Source organism: Periplaneta americana, chromosome 7 (genome assembly GCF_040183065.1).
Source record: "Periplaneta americana isolate PAMFEO1 chromosome 7, P.americana_PAMFEO1_priV1, whole genome shotgun sequence".
Lineage (NCBI taxonomy): Eukaryota > Metazoa > Arthropoda > Insecta > Blattodea > Blattidae > Periplaneta > Periplaneta americana.
In genome coordinates, this window is record NC_091123.1 from 56,870,760 (window position 1) to 56,882,027 (window position 11,268).

Here is an 11,268-nt window from a genome sequence, read left to right on the forward strand (position 1 = left end):
GTTAAAATCTCTTTGCCTGCAGGAATTCATATTATCAAGTGTCTGAAATACAAGCGAGTTTTTAAACTGAGAAGACATAGTTCCTTATCATTTTTCTTCTTAGATTGTCTTATACATTACTAGAAACAGAGTGCTTATAATAACACCTACTTTTAAACTATACGTAATATGATTCGCAGCATAACAAAGGAATTCAATTATCGCGAAACTCGTAAAACGTATGAGAAAGTTTATAACATTTTCGCGAAATTCATATTTTCTGCAGGCTATAATTTGTATGAGGAGAAAGACTTTAATACTACAATGGAAAATGAGTTCATTGAAACAAGGTTGTTAATATGAACAAAACAAGTGAGATCTGTAGACGGAATTGATTCAGCGATCTGCCTGGACAGCCAACAACTAACTACGTATTCATATCATGCTTTGTAATACACGCTCATCAACATCGCAACTTACACACTGACTAAAACGTGGAGTTCAATATAATCGTAAATATTCCCTCTCCTGTGCAATTGACAAAGGCTTGTTCTCCCATAACATTTCGATGTGAGCTTGGGCAGCATAATCAACGCTATATCAATATTAATGCAGACAAGCTGCCCTGTTGTTTAAATAACACTACTTTTATCACGGAGTAGGCCTATAAGTAAAACATAAACCAGTAAAAAAAATGAAAGCCACAGAGGAGAAACATATTTCTACAACAAATTCCACAATTTTGGACATCTGGCCGAAATCTACGGCTGACCACTAGGATCCAGAATACAAAGCAGAGGTTAAATGAAAAATACAATATGATTGAGGAGAGAATACGGAACAATGATAAATTTAAAAATAAAGTACAATTTGATTTCGTAGAAACATGAGATGAAAATACATTGAAGAGTAATGAAATGAAGTGAAAAAATTGATTCCCTAACCATTCATTCATTCATTCATTCATTCATTCATTCAGTGTTCTGCCCAAGGGCGGGTCTTTCACTGCAAACCCAGCTTTCTCTAATCTTTCCTATTTTCTGCATTCCTCTTTGTCTCCTCATATAATCCATATATCTTAATGTCGTCTATTATCTGGTATCTTCTGCCCCTAACCCTTCTTCCGTTCACCATTCCTTCCAGTGCATCCTTCAGCAGGCAATTCCTTCTCAGCCATGACCCAACCAATTCCTTTTCCTCTTCCTGATCAGTTTCAGCATCATTCTTTCTTCACCCACTCTTTCCAACACAGCTTCATTTCTTATTGTCTGTCCACTTCACACATCCCATTGTTTTCCATATCCACATTTCAAATGCTTCTATTCGCTTCTCTTCACTTCGTCGTAATGTCCCATTTTCAGCCCCATACAATGCTACACTCCATACAAAGCACTTCACTAGTCTCTTCCTTAGTTCAATTTCCAGAAGTCCGCAGATGATGATCCTTTTCCTATTAAAAGCTTCCTTGGCCATTATTATCCTCTTTTTGACTTTCTAGCAGCAGTTCATGTTACTGCTTATAGTATACCCCAAGTATTTGAAGCTGTTCATTTGCTCTACTGCCTCCTTTAGAATTTGCATGTTTACCTTCTTTATTTTTCTTCCTATGACCATGATCTTCGTCTTATTTGCATTTATCTTCATTCCATACTGCTCACAGCTGTCATTTAGCTTCAGTATCATATTCCTTAGTACCTTTTTTTTTTAATAGCTTATTTTACGATACTGTATCAACATCTCAGGTTATTTAGCGTCTGAATGAAATGAAGGTGATCATGCCGGTGAAATGAGTCCGGGGTCCAGCACTGATAGTTACCCAGCATTTGCTTATATTGGGCTGAGGAAAAACCTCAACCAGGTAACTTGCCCCGACCGGGATTCGAACCCGGGTCACCTGGTTTCGCGGTCAGACGCGCTAGCCGTTACTCCACAGGTGTAGACTCCTTAGTATCATCTTCTCTTCTGCTAACAACGCCATATGGTTAGCAAATATTATGTACTTTATACTTTTCCCTCCTACTATCACTCCTTCCATGTTCTCTTAAGTACGTTGGAATGGTATTACTAGAGAAAATAAAAAATCTTTATGTTTTAGGCTATTGCGGACTAAATAATTTTTTACTTGATTATTTAACGACCTGTATCAACTACTGGGTTATTTAGCGTCTATGGAATTGGTAATAGAGAGATGGGACAGAGTAATCGCCATAGATTACCTAGCATTGGGGAAAACCTAGTAAAGAAATCAACCAGGTAATCAGCCCAAGCGGGAATCGAACCCATGCCCGAGCGCAACTCCGGATCAGCAGGCGAACGCGCTACCGACTGAGCTACGCCGGTGGCTCGAACCTAAATAAACTGAATTTCTTTCTATATTTCATAAGCTTTCGAGTCTTCATTTTTTAAGTGAAGTTTCATATTTCTTTCATATTTTTATATTTTTAAATACTTCGCAAATATTAATAGTTAACACATACGCTTATTTCCATTTGACTGCAACAAAAATAATCGATAGGGTTATTTATGTTTTCCAGCCTTCACCTTCAGTACACAAAGTGCCCTCTCTAATTGCTCACTTTACAGTTGATTTGTGCGTCGTTCGTGTGCTTACATTACAATACAGAGTGAACCGTAAGTAATGTCATTAATTTAAGGAGGTTATTCTTTGAGATATTTCAACCAAAAAAGTGTAACATCACATATTCATTATATATGAGGTTTCGCCTACCTCACTGAATATTACACGACTACTATGAAGTAGACAATGTGTATTATCACCATTTAATTCGAGAAAAATTCGTTCCGGCACCGGGAATCGAACCCGGGGCCTCTCAGTTCTACGCGCTGAGTGCTCTTTCCAACTGAGCTATGCCGGGACACGATCCACGGTGCTGGCCAAACTCCTCTCGTAATGTTTTACGGCCTTACTACCTGCACTTTAGACAATGTAAGTCATACATGCAGGAGCGCATATTTAAATGACTTTTTATGGCCATATTCAACATCAGTTTGTGACAACTGCTAACAGTTAATACATCACATATTCATTATATATGAGGTCTCACCTACCTCACTGAATATTACACGACTACTATGAAGTAGCCAATGTGTATTATCACCATTTAATTCGAGAAAAATTCGTTCCGGCACCGGGAATCGAACCCGGGACCTCTCAGGTCTACGCGCTGAGTGCTCTTTCCAACTGAGCTATGCCGGGACACGATCCACGGTGTTTAATACAATTTTGCTCGTTTTTGCTTTGTTTTCGAGATAAATTATTTTACATGAAACATTTCACAACGTGTTTTCGGAAAGCCATTCATTTAATTCCCAATATGCTCAGTCAATTAAGAAACCAGTGTATTTTGATGATAAATGATTTAAATAATTTCAGTTTTGTCCTTTAAATGTTCAGAAATTTGTTCCAAACAATTGTAGCATTTAAAAATTTATTTTCAGAACGAAACCGAAAGTGAATTATAGCGACAGAATAAATTGTATACAAGATATTCCAATACGTAGTATAGGGTAAAGGTGGTAACACTGTGATACGAGTAATATTGTGATAGTTCTTTTTGAGAATTGATTATAATTTTACTGAGAGAGACGAAGATCGCTTTTTGTGTCAATGTATTAAGCCATTAAGGGAATGTTCGTGGACAAGTTGCTGCACAAAACCGGCCCTGCTCTCGCTCAGTAAAATTGTAATAAATCCACAAAAAGAACTATCACAATATTACTCGTATTGCAGCATTAGCAACCTTCACCCTGCATTGCGGGTTGTCATTGATCTCGTACGTAGTATACCATTTAGTATGTTATAATTTGAATTCAACGTTATTCAGGTTGTGAAGTTCTCGTGGTAGTGTCGCTAGAAGTGACATACTCAAAATATCTTTAAATAAATGTATAAATTGTACGTAAATTTTGATTTTTGGTCCTACAGAATTTATCTATTTTGTTATCTAATAACAATTGTTACCATAACGAATAAATTGAGTTAAAACTCTACGCTGTTTGCTCTTTACAGGCACCTTCTTATTATGTCCGTTATTTATTCCGAATGAAACAAAACAAATTAATTTGAGGGATTGCATATAACGTACGTATTAAGAAATAATATGAGAAAAGCAAACACTATCCAATGAAAAACATGACTATAAGAAACGTTGGAAAGCCGAAACAAATAAATAATTAACATAAAAGGTCGGCTGCACATGTTTAACATAAAATTATTACAGGGAAACTAAAATTCGTAACATGCATGTGACGGTGTCAGTGGGCGTTATACAGTCTCCTGATTCCGCCTGCGAAACCATTAAATACCTCCCACATGTCTGGACTGATTATTTTCGCTGCCTAAACAAATATGAACGGCTTAAATTAGACACCTTGTACACTAACGTTTAAAGATCTTACCTACGATTTTATGATCGTGTAAACGAACTTTCTAACGACGGAATAAGTCAGAACGAAAGATATAAAAAATTGGCAAACTTTGAAATAGTTCCGCTAGATCTCAACAGGTGACACCATAATTGGGGAGATTAAAAAGTGTCGGGTAAAATGATGATGTAGATTAAGCATAAATTATTCTCATAATTGACAATACCAGCGATTACCACCTACACCCAGTGTTTTTTTTTTACAATCAGCAGAGAGGTATGAAATATTGAATTGTGTAATGCAGGTATATTTATGTACACTGACGTTCAAAGATATCTAATCGATAGTGATCGATAATTTGTTGGTGTATATGTGGATTCTTTAATTATTGCTTCTATGAATAGATGACGAAGATAATAGTCACTGTTGCCAATCGCAGATAAATATGCCCGTGTTATTCAATTTTTCATCCCACTCTACTGATTGTAAAGCAACATTGAGTTTGGCTGGAAACCGCTGATACTGTCTATTAGAAGAATAATATGGGTGCTATTCATAGACATTTCGCAGCAAGCGCTACGAGTGTGCTAAACTAGCCCCGGCTATCCACTGGTTACTTGTACAGAATTCAAATCATATCCTATCGCTAACACTGGTTTATGAACACGAAAAACGCTGATCATCCACCGAAAGCCCGCGCTAAGAATGTCTATGAATACGGCCCTATATGTTTAAGCTACAAAATCATTTTTCCTGACACTTTTTAACGTCTCCTAATAATTGTGCCACCTACTGAGAACTAGCGGAACTCTTTCAAAGTTTGTCAATTTTTTATATTTTTGGTTCTGACTTATCCCGTGGTTAGAAAGTTCGCTTACACGATCATAAAATCGTAGGTCGGATACCTTTGAACGTCAGTGTACGATTGATGATACTGAATAGTATCCTCGCCATCTAGAAACAAAAACTCACACCAACAAATTATCGATTACAATCGATTAGTAGGGGTCAGATATCTCTGAACGTCTGTGTACATAACCTAAGAGTGAAAGCACCAGCGACAATCTTCTGCAGAAATTAATAATACATTAATAATCGCTTAACAAGAGCGCAGCATGATGTTCTACCACAAGCAAAACTTAGCTTTAATTCAATTAAATTCCTATTCTTTTAACTGTAACTATATGAACTTTGAATTTGCTTTTATTCTCTCTCAACTTTCCACGTGTGTGAATATACCATATGGAGTTGCACTGCGCATGAAAACTTTAGCCTGCAAGTGCTGAATGGAATTACTTTGATAATATAAAGTCTGCAGTTGTGTTTAAAAGGAACAGAGCATAGTATTGATAGAATTTCCCCACGTCACAGGCAGCCTATTATGCAGAAAACTGCTTTCGTGCGCTAGAGGCTCACTAACCTTGCTAAATCGATTTTCATTTGCCGCGCAGAGTTCAATGCCCCGCCGCCGACATCTATCGGCGACTACTGCTACTTCGTGTATGAAGCTACATAAATCGCGGCAGATGAATGGGAGGGAACATGTTAATTAAAAAAAAAATCATAGTTTCATCATCATCGCCACTTGTTCTTATTCTCCTTATTATGAAACTCATGAAGACTTAACCGTAGGCGATAATTTTATGAATGTACTACGGTTACTTTCTGCGTGGAATCTTGCCAAAGCAGCGATACGTTGAAATCGGTCTCTTGGGAAAATAATTGAGTGACTTTCGAAAATAAAGTAGAAAAATTTACTTTGAAATATTCAGAATCATGACTTACGACATGTTTATGTTTTAAAGAAAATTTTAGATGAACAACAAATAGCAAGACTATTTAATTTAAACAAAAAAAAAACGCGTCAATTTAGATATTTAGAGGGAATTTGGAAACCAGTGTCAATTGCATTTTAAATTTCACCTCAACCCCCTTTGAATTTTCAACTAGCATCCCTATATTATGATACTAAAATTTGAAAGAGTATTCAATTGCAAATCAATCTTTCAGGTATAACTCCCTGTAAAGTTGATTTTAATAATTTCGAGGGAAAAATTGTTCCGTGGCCGGGTATCGAAACCGGGACCTTTGATTAAACGTACCAACGCTCTACCAACTGAGCTACCTGGGATCGGTGTCTGGTAGAGTTCCCGGGTAGCTCAGTTGGTAGAGCGTGGTACGTTTAACCAAGGCTCCCGATTTCGATACCCGGCCGCAGAACAATTTTTCCCTCGAAATTATTCAAATCAACTTTACAGCTTCAAAGCTTGATTTGCATAATACACGGCACTGTTCGTTAACAGAAAACCACAATTTAAGTCACACAGAGTTAGTGTGCACTCAATGTTGGTTGCTTTGATGTCTGTGGATACAGAGGGAAAAATTGGATCGGTGTCTGGTATATTTTTTTTATTTTAGTAGGTTATTTTACGACGCTTTATCAACATCTCAGGTTATTTAGCATTTGAATTAGATGAAGGTGATAATGCCGGTGAAATGAGTCCGGGGTCCAGCACCGAAAGTTACCCAGAATTTCCCGATCGGGAATCGAACCCGGGCCACCTAGTTTCGCGGCCAGACGCGCTAGCCGTTACTCCACAGGTGTGGACTGTCTGGTAGAGTTCCCGGAACAATTTTTCCCTCGAAATTATTCAGGGTATTCAATTGTTTACGCATTTCATTCAATTGTTCTCACATCTTTTTTTTTTTCTGTTGTCGCATGGCAACCTTAATTGTTGTTATTGTCAGTTGGTTGTAGGATGAAAACACAGTTTATCTTGGGTAATTTCCTCAATTTAAATAATTAATTAATTAAATTTACTACATTAAATGATCAAAATTTGCATCACTGCTGGCAAGACAGTAACAAGCTTACTGCCTATTTCGGAACTCCTGTACACAGCATTTCCATAGTATCAAAACCAAACATACATAAATAACGTAAGTCCAAACATCGGCTTTTATTATCCTATATCCTGTTTTAATTTTTTAAAATAATACATTTATAATACACCAACAAAAATATACCTTAATATTAGTCTCTGAATACTCCATCATAATAATATAGCAGTGTCATTTGAAATTTCAAAACACACTTTTTGACTCCACATTACACCACTCAAACACACACCCACAGGAAACGCAATAAGAAGGCGCGAAAGACCAGGACCTCTCAGTTATGAAGATAGGGTTAGCAGACATAAAGTCCAGGATTATAATGGTCATACGACAAAATATCCATGGAATAATGTCCACGTTGAAAATGTCCATGTTAAATCGTTCAGAGTCAAAATGTCCATAGTTCTATAATGTCCACTTCACTCTGATGTCCAGAGTCATAATGTCCATAGCTCCATAACGTACACTATACCCATTGTTCAAGGTAGTTATAGTAATCTATGTAAAAATTTTCAAGAACAGTACTAACCAGAACTGAAAATTTTGAAGATGGAACGAAATCCTCAGTTAGTGCCATCACAGAAGGGTAAACCACTTCTTTCTTTTCGTGGGTACCTGTACCAACGTCATGACTTTATTGGCGATGCAGGGAAAGAAAATTTGTAATGCTTCAATGATAACTAACAGCAACCTGGATAACATTCGGATTTTGCGGGATGGCAAAGATAAACATTTACATAGTGCCGATGAAGCAGGTATAGAAGTAAAGTGCATCTTGAACTGTGTTAAGATAAGAGGAAGACCGTTGGCTGTACATCATTCATCCATTTGGCGATTTATACAGTGTATAAAGCGCGAAGGAAATGAAATTTGGAGACAAATATTGCAAGAAAGAGGGGGGCATACACAAATTAAAGAGCCGGTGAATAAAACATATTTGACGAATCAAAGACAAATTCTCCAGATTGTGAGAAACTACAACAGGTACAAAGAAAATGGAGAAATTCTCATATAGCTACCTTAAAAGTATTGGTTATCATCTTAAAAGTAGGGCTCCGGTTCCCGATGATTAATAACTTATTTGTACGAGTTATGGAATAAAATTTATTGTGTTCTATTCAAGCAGAATTTTCCTTTGGACTTGGACATTATGGACGTTTGACACTATGGATATTTTCACCTTACGAACGTTTTATCATATGGGCTTTCTGTCGTATGGACATTTAGTACATGGACATTTTACCTTATGGAGGTTTTGTCATATGGACGTTCTGTAGTATGGACTATATACGGTGGAAGCGAAGATAGCCCACAACAGGCTGAAACTAGTCAACAAGATGCCGTACTTAGTATTTAACACGTGAAAGCAATAAATTATATATTCCGAAGTGATAGTGTTAAACGTTGTGTAATCAAGATGTAGGCCTATAAATTTAAATGTTTTCCCCCTCTATTGCAGATATTAGAGTAAGCATGTTTTGTGATATCACTACTATCCAGAAGCTGTGGCTGTTACAGGTATTTACTATTTCAAACACGATGTAATATTTTGATTTCACCACTACAACAGATGTCTGTTACGAATCAAATCCACACGATGGGCGAAACACGTGTTTATTAATTAAAAATAAGCATTTTCATATATAATTCCATAACGGAAAGTAATGCTTTGATGTCGCTTGCATTTGATCTCTTTATGCCTGTAGGGGGTTGGTTAGCAGAAATATGAAGGGTTCACATCTCTAATGACGTACACAGGAAAGGGGGATGACGTAGATCGGTTGAAGCCGCCTCCCCATTTCTGAAGTGACGGACAACGTATCAAGGGGGATTGTACCGAGGACTCCTGCCTGCCTAGTCTATCACCATAAAAATGACACGTGCCCAAATATGACACTGTCGGATCATCATTAAATCTGCAACCATTTTACCTAAAAGGAAATGCAATCGTAATGGAGCGCACGACTTCAAACGGAGTCTCCGTACTGCTCTTAATCTGGACTTCGGAGGAGGGGAGAACGCGAGGGAGAAAAAGGGAGTATTCCGCAACAACCCCGGAATATAGTTAATGGAATTTTCATAAAAAAATGCATATGCATAAAAATCAAAGAACAATCCGTGCAGGATAGTAAACAGACTGGATTCAATTTCGAATAAAACTTGGTCTATGTGGCATTCTGTTATATTGTATTTATGGGGGAAGACTCAACATCGTTCAGACTTCAGTCGTATACGTCTACTATTGGGTGAAAAAATCGCGGTAGGCTGTATCGGAGACATAACCGCAAATTTCATGCTTGAATCCGTCTCTCGGGATGAATTACTGAATATAAGAATGAAGAAATGTACTCATGTTTAGTAATCAAGTATAATTTTATTTATAACAGGTCGCCATCTTGTATGAATTAGAGTAAACATTTCGGTTGCTATAATAACCATCGTGTTCTATCCTCTGTTATTCGTTGCTTATACGCCAGCTACCATTTGCATTGCATATGCCTCGACATTTTGAATTTTTCTCTCTTCACTCAAATTCACACGCGAATTATTCCAATTTAACTTATGGACTACTTATTGTTGCTCAATTGAGATTGTAGCTGGATTCGTTACAAAACGTTTGACACCACTGCGAACGATCTATCCCTTCGTATTCTCGAAACAATCTTCCTCGTCTGCCGCGCGACCCAATAATTCCTGTCTCAACTTCTCCCTTTCGCGTATTGCTAGATGACGTCAACTGCTTCAACTCAAGGTCACTTTGTATACATTGATCCTTCGTCTGTCGATCGCCGTTTACTTCATTGGAGTATGCCGTATAGTCTAAAAATTACAGACATGACAAAACTGGCCTGAAAATGTGTCGGTCAACTTTCTGGGATAGCACCGGGGTACTGGACCGAACTTATAGACGTACGAAATAGTTAATTGCGTAACAAGTACATCAGGTACGCCTAAGAAACTTTCCGTACTAGTTGCATAATATTTTATTTTGCACACCTGCATGGAGACTGTGAATTAAATTTGAAAATGAACCCAAGACTATTATAACTTTATAACTAGAGATGAATAACGATCGAGAAAGCAACACTAACAGCGCACGCAAAGCCGAAAACCCACACGACAATGTTTTATACGTCGCGCCGTTGACGTAAAGACTGCTTGTGAGTGTTTCGAGACGCCGAGATTGATCACTCCCGAAGTCCCGAACGTCAAGCAGCCTTGAATCGCCACAGTTGTTCATACCTGACTGAACTTTTATCTACTTTGGCAACTGTTATATATGTATAAACAGTCAAGTAGCCTATTTGAAACATCATCTCTACCTTTCAGTGTATAATAATCCGTTCCGCAGTCTTTATTTAATTACTAGGCCCTAAATAAAAGGCTAGGAATTTTCTTTTCATATGTTTGAGATCAAGTGTGCAATCTCAAGTAAAAAGATATGAACGTTATGTTTTATGTTTCTTAGAAATTCTAATTTATTTCAGAATTTTTTTTCTATTCATAAAACCATGCTTTCCATGACCTCGGCACTAGAATGAGGTGGTGTGGTCGGCACCACGCTCTGACCGCCTTTTACCCCCGGGAAAGACCCGGTACTCAATTTTATAGGAGGCTGAGTGAACCTCGGAGCCGTTCTGAAAGTTTGGCAACGAGAAAAAATCCTGTCACCACCTGGGATCGAACCCCGGACCTTTCAGTCCGTAGCCAGCTGCTCTACCAACTGAGCTACCCTACCTCCATGCCCCCCAAGTGCCTTCATGGCATGTTACGGGGATACCTTTACCTTTACCTTTTTTTTCATAAAACAATAGGTAAGATTATATAATAGAACCATAACATTTTGATAACTAAGATACTGTTCTGTTTTGTCTTTTTGTCTCATTTAAACATTTATAATGTTATTTATTTCAATGATGTATGTTATTCAAAGTTACGAAATCTTTCCAGGCCGACCAAATGCTATTTCGAGAACGATGAGCGAGACTCGAAGCGCACGAGAAT

The 11,268-nt window shown here is 37.6% G+C and overlaps 2 non-coding genes across 2 annotated transcripts; both read right to left on the reverse strand.

The window, feature by feature from the left end:
• Window positions 1–2,779: 2,779 nt before the first annotated feature.
• On the reverse strand, window positions 2,780–2,856 carry TRNAT-CGU (transfer RNA threonine (anticodon CGU)). Its single transcript has one exon. It is a non-coding gene; the product is annotated as a tRNA-Thr (tRNA).
• A 264-nt stretch (window positions 2,857–3,120) lies between these two features.
• On the reverse strand, window positions 3,121–3,197 carry TRNAT-CGU (transfer RNA threonine (anticodon CGU)). The gene has a single exon. It is a non-coding gene; the product is annotated as a tRNA-Thr (tRNA).
• Between the last annotated feature and the right edge of the window lie 8,071 nt (window positions 3,198–11,268).